Below are 18026 nucleotides of genomic sequence, written 5' to 3'. Positions count from 1 at the left end.
CTTCGACCTGTCAATGGCTGTGAACAATGAGACACTTATAGATAACTCATGAAAGAATACATTTACGTTGAAACCAAGCACACCATTGTTTTTCTTTGACATTACCAATAAGTTTGATGTGTCACATGGCCCTCTTCCTATTGAAAAAACAAAAGTTGTATCCAAGATGGCCGACTTCTAAATGGCCACCATGGTCACCACCCATCTTGAGGAGTTTGCCCCCTCACATATACTAATGTGCCACAAACAGGACTTTAATATTACCAACCATTCCAATGTTATTATGGTGTATCCATATAAATGACCCACTCTGTAAATTATACACGCAGCCAATGGAGTTAGGCGAGGATGGGAGTTATGTGCTCTCTTTTATGAGTTCTGGTTAAAAGTCGTGCAGCAACATTTTGGACCAGCTGCAGACGAGAGAGAAGACACTGACTAACTCCAAAATACAGAGCATTACAGTAATCCAAACGAGATGAAATAAAAGCATGGATTACTGTTTCAAATCACCTACTTGCTCACTACTTGTCACTGAGTTGCATCTACATCGTGCAAATGTAAATGCAACTCATTTACATTTGCACGATGTCTGGTCATTTTGCCTGACAAAGCCATTTTCAATCAAAAAATATAAAGAACAAGACAACTTGTTTTCACATTTGAGAAACTGGAGTGAGAAATGATGGACTGATTATTGTAACTGCTAGTTATAGGTTTCTTCAGTTCTGCTAAATCATTAATAGCCATCTTCTTCAGCGTTTCTTAACATCCTTAATTGGTAGGTATGTAAGTGAAGTGGACAGCTGGTTGCCTGGTAACCTCCCATTGACAGTATGCTTTGAGGAAGCTGTTGCTTTAAGTCATGAAACTGGCACAGGCCTAACAAAACCACAACCTCTTCCTCTTTTTGTTATTGGGATGAATTTCTTGTCTCTGGTCAGAGCCAGCTAGCTATCCGTTTTAACGCATTGTGCTAAGAAACATTAATTGACTACCGTCTTAGTTAATGGAATAATATATGAGAGATTGTTGCTAAAGCAGACCCACAAGTCAATCTTGACAGATGCTGTTCAGTCTAGCTTGTGCTTGCCTTCTGTGATTGACACTCTGTTGGGTCTCATTGCTCCCAGTTTTATTTGAATGATGCCAGATAGTTGACCTTAAGCACAATGCAGTGCCCATTCCATCATTTCCTGTACACTGATACCTTATGCTGGTAACTGCATGTGTAGAGTACCAGCTTGTCGATCAGATCTTTGTTTCAGTGATGCGTACTAAGCCTTGTTTCTTTTTTTTCTGGAGCATTCAGGGATCTGTTAAGACCATTCAACCGTCTTGCCAAGAGTGGCAGTCCAAGCTAATTCACCTCAAGGTCAGATTGTGCAACGCTCAATGAAACTGCGAAAAACCCTAAAAGCTACATCCCAGACTCTACAGGCCTCAATTACCATGTTAAAGTTCTTCTCTCTAAAACAAAGTCTGCAGCATGGCTCAGGCTTTCACAGCTGCATCTAAACAAACCACAAGACCTCTGGAACAATATGCTTTGCAGAGACGAGACTAGGGCTGGGACAACGCGTCGACGTAATCGATTACGTGGACGCAAAAAATACGTCGACGTAAAAAAATCTGCGTCGATGCGTCGTCACTTTCAAAAAAAGACATGGCGGCAGCGAGTAGCGGAATCATGAATGAGGCAGTTGCAGTCAACTTAAATCACTCCACCCGAACACGCAGTTCTACAGTATGGGATATTTTAACAGAAAAGGAAGTGATTCAGTCGTTTGCCGGCTTTGTGAGGTGGAAATGGCCTATCATAAAAGCACAACGGCTATGCACCAGCACCTCAAACGACTGCATCCAGGAGCAGCTTCTGCAAAGGACAAACCACTGTAAGTTTTCAACTTTTTTACTAACGCTAGTTTTTACCCGTTAATTCATCCAGACCCCCCCCACGTAGACGTACACTCACTCATAGACACAGAGATAAACACCCAACCTCCGTAAATGCAAAACTCATTTAAGCTGCTTAGCAGTAACATATAGCAGCTGCTGTTTAGTTGTTGTTGTTGTTTTGTTTGTGGCCCATGCTGGCAAAATGAGTCGGAATGCACGCAGGCTGATTATCAGAATCGGCGAAAGACAAAAAATGTGAGACAGCGAATTGGCCGCAGGAGAAATGTTAACAAGGATAATGCACCACCTGCTAAACGTAGCCGTCGTGGACACTATTACAACATTGTTAAAGTGCTTGCAAAAGCAAAATGACAATGAACTCTTGATTTGTCAAATTTAATGTGTTTAATCCTATTTGAATGCTGTTTTAATACATAATGCTTCTCCAGCTTGATCTTATAGGTCAAAGTTATGCCATCTAATGACTAGAAAGCAGTGCACCAGTAAAGGTGCCATCAGCTATGGCTATTTAAACGTTATCTTTTCCAGCCATCATGATTACTGCATATCATATGTTCAACATTGGGGATTATTATTAACCTCTTACTGTTATGCTATGAAAGCACATGGCATAACAGTATGTGTGTGTGTATATCTATCTATCTCAACCAGATCCTTATCAAATTATTTTGATATTATGCTTTCCATATAATTATTTTGTAATTATTCGAATTCATCTGTGTGCTGTGTGTGATTTATGATTTCAGGAATAAACAGAAAAGTCTGGAGGACTACTTTCAGAGAAGAAGTACGCCATGCACCCCGCAGGAGGTGGCTGTACTTACTGAGAGCGACTTATCTATGATTTTAAAAGACAAGAGACCACTTGCTGTGGGTGAGGGATTCAAAGAAATGCTGACCACTTTCCAACCAGGTTACACTCTGCCGTCTAAGCGTCATTTTACAAGCATGATGGAGAGAAAGTATGAAACTTCAGTGGAGAAACTAAGGAAAGAACTAAAAAAGGCCACATCCAAAATCTCCCTTACCACTGATGCTTGGACAAGTCTGGTCACAGAGTCCTACTTAGGGGTAACTTGTCATTTCATTATTTGTTCAAAGACGCCATTGCTGCTGTTTGTATATTATTAATTTTTTGCTATGATTTCCTTTGTTATATTTGTTTTGCAAAACATTAAATTTTTTGTTAAAAACAGAAGATTGTAGTACAATGTTATTGTGGATTTTGTTTTGTGAATGAAGAGCACTTTTTGGCAGAAAGCAAAGTGAATGTTACATTTTGTTTGTTTAAAGACACCATTGTTGCTATTTATTTGAAATGTTTTGTTAACTTTTCCTTAATTTTATATATGTTTGCACATTTCAATTCTTGTTAAATGCTATCTCTATTGTATTGATTGCAATTTTTTTTATTAAAAGGTCTTCAAATGAATAAATTTGTGTTTTTCATTTATATACATAAATTAGTAAATGTGAAATTGCTATACAAGTCAAATAATGGGGGGAAAAAATCGTTAATCGAATCGAAATCGAATCGGATTGAAAAACGAATCGTTAGATTAATCGATGCATCGAAGAATTAATCGCTAGATTCATCGATTAGGAAAATAATCGTTTTGCCCAGCCCTAGACGAGACCAAAGATTACTAAAGAGATGTTTGGCTATAATGCACAGCACCACATTTGGAAAAAAGCAAACACAGTATATCACAACAAAAACCTCATACCAACATGCATTTGGAGGAGGGGTGATGATTTGGGTTTATTTTCCAACCACATGACATGGGTACCTTGCCGTTATTAGCTCAACCATTAACCTGTACACCAAAGTACTCTTGAATAAAATGTAAGGCCAATCTGTCCCACGGCTTGAGTGAAACTGGGTCATGCAACAGCAAAATAAGCCCCAAAATGTACAACAATGGCTCAATCAAAGTCCAGACCTCAAACTGATTGAAATGCTGTGGCGTGACCTTGAGAGCTATGCACGAATGTCCACAAATGTTAATGAACCAAGGCAATGCTGTAAAGACGAATGAGCCAAAATCCCTCCACAACAATGTGACAGTGATGAAGCAATACAGAAGGTGATTAGTTCAAGTTATTGCTGCAGAAGTAGCTCTACAGGCTACTGAATAATGAAGTGTATTTAGTTTTTCACAGTCCTGTGACAGCTTTCTTTTCCACATAACCGTAGGACATTAGCTTCTATCATATTCAGCTTCCCACATTTTGGAGTTTTGGAAAAACTGAAAAAATTTTCACAGAAATGATTTTGAGTTTTAAAGCCTCACAAAACTTATCAGGCTTAAGCTGAAACAGTGTGCGAAGCCACTAAGCAGGAAACGAGTTCATGTCTCAGCAACTCTTTCAGGTAATTATATATCTAGAAAAAAAAGTGATTTATTGACTTCCTGTAGCTCTCTCAGATTATCTCGTAACTCTGAGAACTGCAATAAGAATTTTTTTTTTCTTATTGCAGTTCTCAGAGTGGGGCACGGTGGTTAGCACTGTTGCCGCACAGCAAGAAGGTCCTGTGTTCAATTCCACCATCAGGCCGGGGTCTTTCTGTGTGGAGTTTGCATGTTCTCCCCGTGTTTGCGTGGGTTCCCTCCGGGTACTCCGGCTTCCTCCCACCGTCCAAAGACATGCAGCTTGTGGGGATAGGTTAATAGATCCTCATATTGGAACTTAAGTAGTTCGCTTTTGAGCCATACAATTCAGAAATCACACGACTGTTAAAACATTTTATACACAAGGCTAATATTGACAATTCCTATGGCATAAACTGGGAATTTTTTTAATTTGAAACGAGTAAAATGTAAAGACAGTATGGGGCAAAAATAGCTAAGTCAAGGGCAGCAGCAGAATATAATCTTCCGCGATATATCAACTCCCACCAGACGAGGTCTCGGAGGAGGATAGATTACATCTTAGGTCCTTTCAATCTGAACTGGATGAGCTCTACTGCCAGAAAGCTGAAGAAGCTTTTGTTCGTTCAAGATTTATGGATTTATGACAAACAGACACATCTCCAATAATATTAGACTCGTCTTGGATATTCTGGACTACTCGGCATTAATATCTGATGACTCATTTATCCTTCTCCTGGACTTCTCTAAAGCCTTTGACTCAATTGAGCATGAATTTATATTTCTTACACTTCAGAAATTTGGTTTTGGTGATATCTTCTGCAAAGCTATCAAAACTCTGTATTCCAATGCTAATAGTTCTGCAAAGATCCAAAAGACAGAATTTCACTAAATTTTCCCCCAATTATTAAAAAATCTCAAACCAATTTAAATCAATGGTTGCAGAGAGATTTAAGTTTAAGAGGAAGGGTATTGCTCTCAAAAGCAGAAGGTCTGTCTCGACTGACTTATGCAGCGATTTCTCTGCACGGCAAAACTTGTAAGGATATTGACCGAATGCTCTTCAACTTCCTCTGGAAAAACGGGACATTACATCAGAAAGAGTGTAGTGATGAATGACTATGAACACGGTGGTCTCAATGTTTTGGATTTTGCTACAAAAAAAAGATGTTTACTTTATAATAAACTTTTTATCTTAGCTAAATTTTATTTTCACAAATACAGTGTTGAAATCTCCCAATTCTTTGAATCTTTGGGCTGAAGGAGGGACAATACTCGGTGTATCAATGCTCAATCAACAATCATTTATTTCCATACAATTCAACAGTCAGAGCATTACAACGTCCGGACGGGAGAGATGCTACCAGAGGGTCAGGCACATGTCTCAAAATGGTGACGGGTTGCTCAGCTTTTTATAGTCTCTAGTGGCCCCCAGCTAGTCGTAAAAGCCAAAACATCACATTTTTTCTCTGTTACAGCGCCTAAGTTATGACCTCGGCAGTTGTTTCTCTGCTTTCTGTAAGGTGGGGGTGTGGAATGTGGTCTATCTATCTCCCCTGTCTTTAGACACAGAGTCTCCTGCTTACAACCTTCTCTTCATGATTCAACAATTAAGCATGTCAAGAAAACAGTGTAACACATTCCCAGCAGATCAAGGATACAGAGTGATGCACATTTATCTAATGAACTAATATGTGAATATGTTCTGTTAACTCAAAAGTATAATGAGAACTACACTACATATAGCTCACACACTCTATATTAAAGGGTATAATGTGATCTACAGCAGTATTCTAATTCAACTACTTTGATTACATATATAAGGTAACATATAATAACAGAATAATCTAATAATTCCCCCTTTTGATCTCTGAAAGAGATCACTTACAACATGCACTCCAGGGTCGCAAGGTCCAGGTTTTCTTGATCCTGAGGCCCTCTGTCCCCCTTTAACGGGTGGACCATATGTGGGATGACCTCTGTGTTCACGCAGTTCAGATGCAAGCAAAGTTAGATTTACAACCATAACAGCAGTTACAGATGACTCTCCCATCACTCCCCAATTCTCCCACAGCTTTATTTTGGTGCTCCAGTTTTCCACTCCCATTTTAATGCCACCTTATACCTTTCAAATGTACTTAGACTAGAACCTCTGTCTAAGGAGCTTTTAACCTTTATTTTTATTGCTGCAGCTACCAGTGTCTTCCAGTTGGGTGATTCTCAGCTTCTTTCTTCGACCTCCGGGGTTAGACCACCCTTTAGTCATTGCACAGTTCTGGGGATTATTCTGCCCCGATTTCAAACAAGGATCTGTGTGTTTTGGGGTCACCGGCGTGTCCCCCTTTTTGCCAAGAGCCTCTTGAACCTCGTTGGTCTGGTGTTCCTGGTTTTCGCCAACCCCTTCATGGTTATTGCTGTGTTTGTGGGATCCATCTTCTCCAGGAGCCCAAACGTCATGACACTTGACCCCAGTTGCTGTCTCGGCAGTCCCTACATCTGTCCCTGCTGTGAAGGGTCCTCACATCTCCGGGTCCCCGTCTGGTGTCTGTTCCTTTCTCTGCAAGAGACAGAAAACCAAAACACCTCTCTCCCTAGCCTTGATAATCTAATATTGTTATCCATTGTTCTTCTAATGATTCAAATTTGGTTTAAAATATTATGTTCAGGACCTATTCTAATCATAATCTATGTGTGTGTAAAAGAAATCAAAAATTAGTGAACCCTTTCTAAGTCTAACACATTATAAGCTTAAGTTTTACCATAGCTAAATTATTAAACACAGAAATAACGTCATAAGATGTTCATAAAACCATTGTTTGATGTTCGGACTCAACTTCCCCCTTTTTGACACACTCCCATGTGTCAATTCATTGGAGCTAGACAATTAAAAGAGAAGGTTGGTGACATCATATCTCAGAAAGTATCAGAAATTCTTCTCTCGAGTACCGTTGCTCCAGCCTTGTCATCCCTGAGGATCTTCGATCCCGAAAATGTCCCTTCTCCTCATGTAATAAAGTCTGTCATCCTTCCATGCCCTGGTAACTGGTCCATCCAGAGCTGTAACATTTTGAAATGTACATACAACAAGCCAAACCACACCTTGGTCACACCAACCCTTTTCTGCCCCGAAGATGTCCAACACCATCTTAGTCTGGACCAGGGTTGTAATAGTTTTGCAATTTTCATCAGTTTTAATCAGTTTTTACCAATTGTTTGCTAGTTTAGTGTAGTTTTTATTTTCTGAAAATCCTTAGTTTCAATTTAGTTTTATTTGTGTTTTGCAAAAATTAAGTGTAACAAAATCCCAGTTCCATCATATCAGTCATGCTCTTCTGGTTATCCTTGGGTGTTGAGACTAATAACTATTAACTCTTGCCGCACCGAGTGGTCCTAATTTTGGTTGAAGTGAATTGATAACCTTTTGAAGGCGATTGTTTCACACCTTTATTTAGATGTCCCAGTCCTGTTGTCTCGGGATACATCACGCTGCCTTATCTGGGGTTAGCTGTTTTCTGGGGATGCGGGTTGAGTGGGTGAGCTCTTCAAGGAGGGGGGAGTGTGCTCCCCCTGATGAGGTCTTCTAGGTAAGCTAGGTTAGCCTTCTTGTGTGAGCTTTTCAAGTGCACTTTAAGGTTAGTGGGACTTTTAGTTTTATAAATGTCCCTCATGACCCCCTGATGACCCAGTATTTCATTTTTGCACACTGTAGTACACATTTTAGTTTTTGCTTGTAGCTCGCATACTCTACTTGCCACTCCTCTAATTCCTGATGTTTCTTAGAGAGGGCAACAGTACCTTTAAAATTATATCACATGTGTGGGGGTGTGGCCTTGCCAATTGTTTTGCCCACCTTTTCAAAATGGCTGGCGTGCCCACAAGCACATTTCATGGAAAAAGAAAGGTAAGCTTGATATTTACATTTAAAATGTTTTGTTAAACTCAAATTTTTATTTTATTCTTTTTGCAAGTACCCCTCCTCGGTGGCGAGAAACTGTTGGTGTGGTCAAGTGGGTGCTCTAGAAACAAACGCTCAGGACAGAACAGTTATCAGTCATGTACTTCCTACAAATTTTGCATATGTTTTATTTCATATTGATCCTCTGAGTGTAATGGTACATTTTAATTTGAATTTATCCAAACTAAACACAATATTTTCTTTATTTACTTTGCTCTTGTTCTTTTGCAGTACCACATCCTATCAAATGTCCCTGTCGATTATATTCTACATTTAATAACTTACTATTTCAAGTGAGAACCTAAATCACGTGGACCAATGTTTATTATTGCATATCTCTATTCTGAATGTGGCCAGTCATTCATAGGTATTGTTCAATTTTGGCGATTTTCCTCTATAAAATTTAATTGACTTTTTACAGTGGCCTGCTATGGTTAATAATAACATATTCCAGTCATGAGTGGTATCAAAAGTCTTCTCCACTGTAGCATTTGGCATTCCCAATAATATAACATGATACCTTAATCAAAACACAGCTAATATAGCACAGTTTTCTTAATGCAAACATCGGTAACTCAAAATCAGCAACCACAGTGTTAAGTCTGCAGTTCATACTTATGTGAAGCTAGAGTCTCCTCCTCCAGTCTCTCTTATCCTCCTGCTCCTGAAAAAACAAAACAAAACAAAGCGAAGCATCCACCCTTCTCTTGTCCGCTGGGTGAATTGTTTATGAATTGTTTATTGGCATTTACTAATCCTAAAGTGGGTGCAGTCATTGTCTCAGTATCAAGTCAGTCAAAACTTTTAGTCGTCAGTCCATCACAGTCCATTCACATGCATACCTCCATACACATTCATACCAGATGTTGCTGATAATGGAGTCTCCCGCGCAACCTATTCGAGCCTCCATCACCAGCAAGATGACGTCATCATTTTAAAGGAAAACAATTCCTTGTTGTTTTTTGGGCCGGATTGACTCGGTGCAATCCTTTTAGATCAGTGTTCCCTATAAGTGAATTTCTCCCAAGCCAATTACAATCATGGAGAAGCACACTTTGCAACTGTTTACAGTAATAATATTTTATAGCGCTTTAAATTTCAATCTTTCAGGCCTTGTTTAAAGAGCTGATTGTTAAATCATGAACTCACAAAATATCAACATATCACCACCGGTGGATCACACCTCTCAGATTTTCTTATCTCAGTGCACTGTAACAAAACGAAAACAGACATAACCAACAAAACACTAACAACAATAACACAAACTAGGGCCCGTTGCAGACATGTCCAAGCATAAAACTATCCTCTCTCGCTTACGAGAAAGAACACAAGCCAAAGCTCACTGATAAAATCAAGCTAGCGCTAAACAAAACCAAACAATCAACCAGAAATTCACAGGAAAATTTTGCTTCCTGCTGGTTTAAAATATTGTGTGGGAATGAGAACCTCAGGTGCCGTAACACCTTTTGTTCCTCCTTGAATTAAAACTCAATCACAGAAAATGCCGTACTCCGACCTAAAACTTACACTATTAATTCATCATTTTCACTCTGTGCCACTGTTCCTCATCAGGGCTGTGTGAAGCACAGCAAAGAATTCAGTCAAGGCCTTGAGCCATAAACAGACATCACGCACAGACATTGTTTTCATAACCAAACCGTTTTAGAGCTTATTCCTAAAATCTACATAAATGCCTTCTAGGTGACATATAACACATTCTAAGTAATCAATGGCTCCTCATAAAAATTATGCATTGGGATGTTTGTGTGCAGCATTTTGCATATCAGCATAAGCAAAGCATTCTTCATTGCATCAGCGTGTGTGTGTGTATGTGGATCACTTCTCAGTGAATCAGCATTCCAATGTGTGTGTGTGTGTGTGTGTGTGTGTGTGTGTGTGTGTGTGTGTGTGTGTGTGTGTGTATGTGGATCACTTCTCAATGTGTGTGTGTGTGTGTGTGTGTGTGTATATGTGTGTGTGTGTCATTTCTCACTCACTCAACGAGTGCACGTGTTCATGTGTGTATTTCACTTCATTCTGAATCTGTGTGTGTGTGTGTGTGTGTGTGTGTGTGTGTGTGTGTGTGTGTGTCATTTCTCACTCACTCAACGAGTGCACGTGTTCATGTGTGTATTTCACTTCATTCTGAATCTGTGTGTGTGTGTGTGTGTGTGTGTGTGTGTGTGTGTGTGTGTGGGTGTTTGTGTTCATCACTTTCCTGTTCTGGTGTTCTGGGTAAACCACGGCCTGAAGCGTGCCCTGGGGTCCTGCCCCCCTCCTTTTCAGTTTGTTTGCGACCATTGCTGCTGCTGCTCAAAATTCAGTCCGTCCTGGTTCTGACCCCAATTGGGGCAGTCCTTTCTCCAGTGTCGATGTTCACCGCAGGTGAAACCTGCATCTTCTTCTGTGTTTTTGTCCATTCTGAGGTGCCTTCTGTCCTCAGTTACTCCTCTTGTCTCGGTCACGCCCTTTTTCGCCACCCGATCATCCGTGTTGGTCCATCACTGTCCTGCACAGTGTGAATGCAAAGTTATCAAGGTCAGCATTCTTTCGCTCTGCCTTACTTTTCATTCGGGCTTGGCGGGCGTCTCGTCACAGCTCTGTCAGCTGACGCAGTCTGGGAATTTTTCCCCCGTGTAGTGAAACGGGCCTTAGGTTTAGTGCTCTCCGTCTCGGCTGCATGAGATCACATTCCTGCAGGTCTGTTGACATTCTCAGGTCGTTGTTGTGGGTCCAGCTGTTGCAGCATTTGGTCAGTGTCACATATGGGGGAGAGCAGGAGTCCAGTCAGCCTCGGCTTTCAGGGCCGGCAAAGCAGCCTGTAATTAAATATGTATAGAAAAAACAAAAACAAACAAAAAACAAAAACAAACGAACAGGAAAATGTTGTTGTGTTGGCTGTGTTATTCAGAGGGGAGACACACCGGGACCAGGCCCTGTGTCAGCCTTCTCTCCCCCTTTTTTTGTTTTTTGTCTCCCGATATAATCAACTCCTAACCCACCAAGTTGACAGGACAACACCGGTATATGTTAAAATTCTTAAGATCATGTTTAAAAGCCCAAAAAAGGAACTTTCTTTCATTCAGTAATCACTTTTATTAATCAATCAACAGAAAACATGTCACAATTTGACTCTTTTTACCACTAAATTTGTTGCGTCTTGCCTGGTTGGTTAGACCAGTGTTCCTTTTTTTTTTTTTAAGTTAAATTGTTGTCCTGCAACCCAGAGGGTTTCTTTGTCAGTAATGTATAGACTTCATCATTTAAGTATGTTAATTTTTCTTTAACCTTGCTGGAAAATCTTCACGTGTTCATGAGTGTAAGCTGTTTCTTCATTGCGTGTATGTGCATTTGTATAAAAGCAGGTTAATTTTATCTTTTCTCAAACTAGGCGTTACCTTAAAAGGAGCCTTTCTCTCAGATTTCTCTGCTTGTGTGTGTTTTTGTTTCACCTTTTTGTTGTGATGCTCCGGACGCCTTCCCAACCTCCACAAGTCCGTTGGCCCCAATTTTATGTGTTAAAACTTCTCTTAATTTCTCCTCTAATTCTCTCCTCGCTGCTGTCTTTTTCACAGCTGCTGATTCGTGCTGGGTGTGGTTCCCATTACCTATAATTTTGCTTCGGCCGCTGTGCTTGTGGGGGCAGTTGGTCCAGGTCCGCAGCTTCCTGTATTAACACACTAAGAGATTTATTTAATTTCATTTTCATCACTGTTAAACAGATAAGCAGGCAACACGCCTACCTTGACAGCGTAAACTGTACGCCAGTCTCCCAACACATTCCTCTCTCTACTCCTCCATAATTCTCCACTGCACACCTCTTACTATCTCTCCTTTTTATTTTTATTACACCACAGAGTAATACACCCAATTATGCCCGTCTATCTCCATGTGGCTCCGAATTCCCTCTTTATTCTAATTTCACACTCGTCAGGGGACAGGCACACAACAATTTCAACCACTGAAACGAGGAATTCAACCTTTTTATATTTCTTTACTAATCTAGACTCAACGTTTGTTCGCAAAATGTGTCTTGTTCTAGTCCGGAAATAAATGTGAACCCGTGATTACACGGTCGTTCCAGTGTTATTTCCGTGGCTATGCGGGGGCCCTCACCTCCCCAAGTCACCACCTCAGCACCCGGACGCCGCCGGTCCTGGCCAAGCGTCCCTGGACAGGAGGGTCGCTACTCCATAGGCAAAATGTTCCACAGGTACACTAGGCATCAACCTTTGATCCTAAAATGTGTATTTGCTCTAATGTCCTCCTAATCAAACACATTAACCGTCACTGTCACTGTGTTCAGACTTCACACACACAAAAAGCACACTCAGAGCGCGCCTCACCCACGGCCAGAGCGCGCCTTACACACACAGCGCGTTACACCATCAGTGTGACACACAGAGAGCGCCTCTCATCAGCAGAAATTTGCACAGAAACCTCTGAGCTCAACTATTAGATCTTCTTAAAGCACACTGCACCATAGACCAAAATACCCCTTTCTCTGCGCTTATGACCGCCACAACGGGGCAAAGTCGCATCATAAAAGTGATGCTTGCATCCCCGAAGTTATACCTGACATCATAAACCAGGTGTTGCTCTATGTACTTAAAATTTTACTTTGTATTATGACCGCAGCCCTTAAAACTCGACTGACGCCACAAACCACCGTCAAACCTCTGTCCAATGTACTAAAACTAGCACCAACCACTACTGCACTTCACGGCCGCACCACCGGAACACGCCGTATCATAAACCAAACCTACGGACGTGTTTCGCTCTCGCGTTGCCAGCGTTCAACTGCACCGTGAAGCCAGCATCTGCTTTTCCTTAAATCAACTTCTATTTCATAGCCGGCAAAAGCCAGGACGTCACTGACACCATAAACAAAATAAACAAACCTCGACTTCAATGTACTGAACTAATGGCCGCGTCTTCAGAATAAATTCTAACGTATTATTGCTACAGAAGCCAGTATTAGACAAAATTAAATGTGGAAGGTAAAGTGGCTGCAACTAGTCCAACGTAGTATGTTATTAGTATCTCGGTAGAAGCAGTTTATTTAACACACTGGAATTCAGCCTCAACTTATGTTGTTAGTATCTTGCGCCAAAAACCAGACACCGACAAATTTACTGTGAAAATACATGTGACTCAGCGAACAGATTAATTTGGAAAGCCCAATATGCACATTTGGTATTTATAATACAACAGGCTGTGCTTACCTTTCTGTTTTAGGCCGGCCTTCTGTTCACTTTGCCCCACGATCTCACCAAAGGCCAAATCTACACCTCCTCAGCACACCAAAGATCCGGGTCACACGGCACCAAGTTGTTGAAATCTCCCAATTCTTTGAATCTTTGGGCTGAAGGAGGGACAATACTCGGTGTATCAATGCTCAATCAACAATCATTTATTTCCATACAATTCAACAGTCAGAGCATTACAACGTCCGGACAGGAGAGATGCTACCAGAGGGTCAGGCACATGTCTCAAAATGGTGACGGGTTGCTCAGCTTTTTATAGTCTCTAGTGGCCCCCAGCTAGTCGTAAAAGCCAAAACATCACATTTTTTCTCTGTTACAGCGCCTAAGTTATGACCTCGGCAGTTGTTTCTCTGCTTTCTGTAAGGTGGGGGTGTGGAATGTGGTCTATCTATCTCCCCTGTCTTTAGACACAGAGTCTCCTGCTTACAACCTTCTCTTCATGATTCAACAATTAAGCATGTCAAGAAAACAGTGTAACACATTCCCAGCAGATCAAGGATACAGAGTGATGCACATTTATCTAATGAACTAATATGTGAATATGTTCTGTTAACTCAAAAGTATAATGAGAACTACACTACATATAGCTCACACACTCTATATTAAAGGGTATAATGTGATCTACAGCAGTATTCTAATTCAACTACTTTGATTACATATATAAGGTAACATATAATAACAGAATAATCTAATAACAGTAACCAAAAACCTAATTTTAAATATTACTATAATGATGTTTTATGTTACATAAAATTGGTTTGTGGATTACTTAACAAAATGCTATGAAAACTATTACCATTTGTAGTAATTACAAAATATTTGAATGAATTCTTTGTATTACACCCCCTGGCATATGTTAATTTTGCTCTGGTTGTATACACGTTCTGTATACTGTTTCTCAATAAAGTTTAATAATAATTTTTTTAAAAAGGATCAAAGAGCGCTGTGGATCATTCTGCGCATGCTCAGATCATACATAATGAAATTCATTTTTAAATACTTTGCTATTTAACAAAGGTGACTTCCCTCTAACAAAGGTGAATTTTGCAACACCTGGTGGCGATTCACCGTTATCAACCCTCAAGCTCATGAATTGGCTCTCTCGCTTTTACGTTTATGATCGATTGCTACTGTTGTCTATCGCATATGTATTATTTGGAACCCAGCATACCTGTAAAAACAGAGAAACAGGAGGTATCAGGAACTACCTGGTGCGCCAGCTCTGCACTACTCTTCTAGCGAGACACCGCGAATGGGGATGCACAGTACAGTAGTGCAATTCATCCTGATTGGTGATTGGTCAAAAGTCTAGAGTGAAAGGAGAGGCTTGTGATTGGTGGAAAATGTGCAATGAAGAAGCGTTCTTTCATTCATTCAGTCTGTTGTCTGTTTTTTCTTCATCAGGTGATGTTTCCATCTCCTTTATCCCACCTGACACCTGTACTGCTGTCTGTGGTCTTCACCATGTTCACAATGTGTTATTTATGTATTTTGACTGGTTTACAATGACAGGACAGTAAGCATTATCAGTGCACATACAATTAAAGCATCTAGTTGTTATGCCAATAGTGATGATTATCCTTTGGCTCTTTTGAACCAAAACAGTTTGGAAAGTCCCCTGAAATCAACAGCAATTGAAAACAAATAGCTCTCTTTTCTTCTGTGTTATTATGATGTGCAATGACTATCCATAAGAGGAGTCTTTTATGTTGCCCCCATGAGACCATGTAATTGTTTTACTTTTATACTGGTAAAATGTGAAGAATTATTCATGCCATTGTACTGTCATTTACAGACAGGCAAGAAATTAAAGGCATACCCTGAACTCTTGACCCCCAGATGGGGAGACATTGCACTTTGCTGCCATGTTAGGGTGCACTTTTGCTATGACAGATTATGTTTGTCCTGTGACAAAGTATTTGAAGAAGTGTCAGTGAATAGTTGATTATGAAAATGGTGTGATCATATACCATGGCTTTCACAGTCACCAGATCTCAACCAAGAGCATCATGGGAAATTTGACTGACATAACAGATAGATAATAGCTCTGTTAGTGTTTCAGAATCAATTCCAGTAAACACTGAAGCTCTTGCAGAGACATGTGTTGTACAAATACTTTATGAACTTGACTTTGCCACCTGCTTGTACACATTGCTTCTTTGGTTCAGGTCTGTTATGTTTCTTCATATTTGTGTCTTTTAAACCTGTTGGCAGAGTATGCTATTTGTGTGTAACTTAATAAAAAAATATACAACATGTTTGTCTTTCTATAGATTTTATTTATTTATGCTTGTATGTTTTGTCAGTGCCTTTTGGACTATAGTGATGCTGATTCAAAGAAGGTCAGTAAGTCCAAGTCATTCATTCATTAAGTTATTCCACAACTCACTGTTACTGTAATACAAAACACTTTATTAAAATAAATGAAATGGTGAAACACAAGGACAACACTGCAAGCAATCAGTAAAACACAAAGACAGCACTACAATCAATCAGTGAACTTGATTCTGACTGTAATGTTTTTTAAAAGATCAATTGTAAAGATCAAATGGCACCACCAGCTTTCCCAGGCACTGTTGACTTAAAGGCGCGTGGATACCCTCGGCTTGAAGAAGCTTCTCTGCGTGAGTCAAGGCAGTGACTTGGCTGAGCAGCTCCTGTGGAGGTTTGGGGAAGACCGTACTTCTCACCCGAGAGTAACGTGCCTCTTTGGTTGCCATAAGTAGCGCCTGCTGACGATGTGCAGGGGCATCTGGATTAACTACCCGAATCGTCGGTGTCGCCATACCAAGACTATAAAATGGAGTTAAAAAAGGTTAAATTATGTATTCAGCGTGGCGTCGTGTACTTCCAGCTAAATCCAGGAGCGTCTTAGAGTCGATAACTTACTGTAAACATAAAAGAAATGCTAGTTTCCATAAAGAATAGCGGACTTGCCGGCTTCTTCGCTGTACCGCCGTATGTTGTTGTTTTGGTGACGCAACTTCCGCCGAGCAGACGATTGGTCGTCTACAGTGGGATTCGGCGCTCCCATTGGCCCGAGTCTACAGTGTCTACGCTCACCGTAGACTCCGGGCCAATGAAAACGACGTAACCGTCTACAGTCAGCGTAGACTTTGCACTACCGTAGACTCGACCGCCCTCTGCTGGCGGAACTTATATTGCAGCAAAATAAACACTAACAGTAGTTTTCCCCAAAAGGAAGCATGAAGCATAAAAATAAAATGGGGGGGGGGGGGGGGCTGCAATTTTCATGTATTCATCTATATCATGGTGCCACACATGCCCAAAACTTAATTTAGCATATTAAATAAATGTGAATGACCAGAAACAGTTGTTTCGTAAAGAAAACTGCCCAAAATCAAAATATGTAACTCCAAAATAAAGTTTATTTCAAGCCACTGAGGTTACAGTGATCCTGAAATATATGTACATGTGCTTTACAGTACACAAGGCAGGTCAGTTCTTTACTAATGAGGCCACATATTACTGAATAAAGTGAATAATCGATGGATCTACGTCCATAAGCACATTTCTCCATTTGTTTACGTTTTTAAACCAGGTCAAAACATTTTTTTTTATTTTATTCTACACAACGAAACCAGAATCTGCACGCTTTTTGTTTAGAAAGAAGAACCGTTTAATCTGAGCAAATCCCTCCCGCCTTCCATTATCCCAGGACCTGAAGACAAAACTTAATTTAGCCCATTAAATAAATGTGAATGACTAGAAATTTTCTGATCTTTCGGTTTACAAAGTTACAAAACTCAGTTCACAACTACGCAGTCCGATCTACAAAAATTGCTGCACCCGTTTCCAATTCTCCTGCAAAATGTAAAGAAACGAGGGCACAAGACTTTTGCACACTGCCGTCTATATTAAAGTAAAGCTGGATTCATTCTCATTTAAACACAGTGAAGGTGTTGCTGGTCCATCAGGTAATAAATCACAGAGCTTACAGTCATCACATGGTTTCAGACTCCAACACCTCCAAATCAAGGGTTCATACGCTTTTTTCTGGCTCTAATTCAAGCACTTTTTAAGCACTTTCAAGGTCCATGTTCAAGCTTTCCCAGCACATGGCCAAAAGAACCCACAGAAAGCATGTTTCACTTTGCATCACCTCACTAAGACCATGTGAAAATGAAAACGAATCATCTTAGGTTGGTTTAAAAAGCCTTTCTTCCCCACAAAACAGGAAAACTGCACCGAAGATCACATATTTCAAGCACCCGTGTGAACCCTGTTTACAGATAAATACGGATTCAATGAAACTGCACATTAATCCCATAAACATGAAGCTCTGTCCTCCTACGTGACTGAAGGTTGATCAGTGACTAAATCAGTGGATACTAACAGTGAGTCCAGAACACACTTCCTAGTTGCCCTGCACAGTGCCTCAGGACTCCAAGGCGCAATTTGCTATTGCAATAAACTATTATTTATTTATCCACACTTAACAACTCTTGCACTTAATCTATAATAAAATGATGACTATAAATATAATGAAAT

At 40.3% G+C, this 18026-nt stretch overlaps 2 long non-coding RNA genes across 2 annotated transcripts; both read right to left on the bottom strand.

Moving 5' to 3' along the window:
- Positions 1–5575: 5575 nt before the first annotated feature.
- LOC143418936 (uncharacterized) lies at positions 5576–12140 on the bottom strand. The gene is made up of 2 exons (XR_013098886.1): positions 8863–12140; positions 5576–7168 (listed from the first exon to the last, which is right to left on the bottom strand). It is a non-coding gene; the product is annotated as an uncharacterized LOC143418936 (long non-coding RNA).
- Positions 12141–15905: 3765 nt separating this feature from the next.
- LOC143419153 (uncharacterized) lies at positions 15906–16691 on the bottom strand. The gene is made up of 2 exons (XR_013099131.1): positions 16404–16691; positions 15906–16307 (listed from the first exon to the last, which is right to left on the bottom strand). It is a non-coding gene; the product is annotated as an uncharacterized LOC143419153 (long non-coding RNA).
- Between the last annotated feature and the right edge of the window lie 1335 nt (positions 16692–18026).

The sequence above is a fragment of the Maylandia zebra genome, linkage group LG6 (genome assembly GCF_041146795.1).
Source record: "Maylandia zebra isolate NMK-2024a linkage group LG6, Mzebra_GT3a, whole genome shotgun sequence".
NCBI lineage: Eukaryota > Metazoa > Chordata > Actinopteri > Cichliformes > Cichlidae > Maylandia > Maylandia zebra.
The sequence above is the reverse complement of the archived record's forward strand: the minus strand, read 5'-3'. Positions and strand labels throughout refer to the sequence as shown.